Source organism: Aquarana catesbeiana, linkage group LG05 (genome assembly GCF_042186555.1).
Source record: "Aquarana catesbeiana isolate 2022-GZ linkage group LG05, ASM4218655v1, whole genome shotgun sequence".
Taxonomy (NCBI): domain Eukaryota; kingdom Metazoa; phylum Chordata; class Amphibia; order Anura; family Ranidae; genus Aquarana; species Aquarana catesbeiana.
Genome location: NC_133328.1, coordinates 569,936,489 through 569,937,180, shown reverse-complemented (window position 1 = coordinate 569,937,180; position 692 = coordinate 569,936,489).

The following is a 692-nucleotide window of genomic DNA, read 5'->3' as shown; positions in this document are numbered from 1 at the left end:
CTCCTAAGGTATAATCCCACATTCGTTTCCAGCTCTCGGTGCCGAATGACAATACCACCATTCTGCCTGACAAATCTCCCAACCACTTTATTGACTCTGATGCGCGTTTTGTTAATGCTCGCCATTGACCTAGCCCAACGCCATGTTGTTCTGGCCACTATGTCTGACCAAACTACCAGGGTGCCTGGTAATGTTTCCCGTAGCTTCATAAAATCCGCTTTGATGTCTGCCATCAGATCCCTGACCGACCGGACACCCAAGTCATTCCCCCCCGCATGAATCACCAAAACGTCAGGGAGCCTATCCAACCGCACATACCTCTCCACTTCCCCCATCACTCTACCCCATAACATTCCCGGTCTACCTAACCAGCGTATGTAAGCCTCCCTCCTGGAAATCCCCAGCTGTCTGCCGTCTGGACGCACGTCACCTCTCCTGCCCCCCCAGCACACTTAGGAGTGACCTACGATCCAGACAAGGCGCACAGGGTTTCCATCTGTAATAAAAACAAAACACAAGATAGCGGCACCCTCTTGCTCCGGACCTTACCCTTAAACCAACTATACCCAACTAAACCAGCCCTTTGTAGACATCTTCGAAAAATCGTTACAAATTGAAAACGTGACAGATAAGACCCATCCTCATGCCTCAGGAAAGGCCCTGCCCCCTTGCACCTGACCAACCTAAATGCC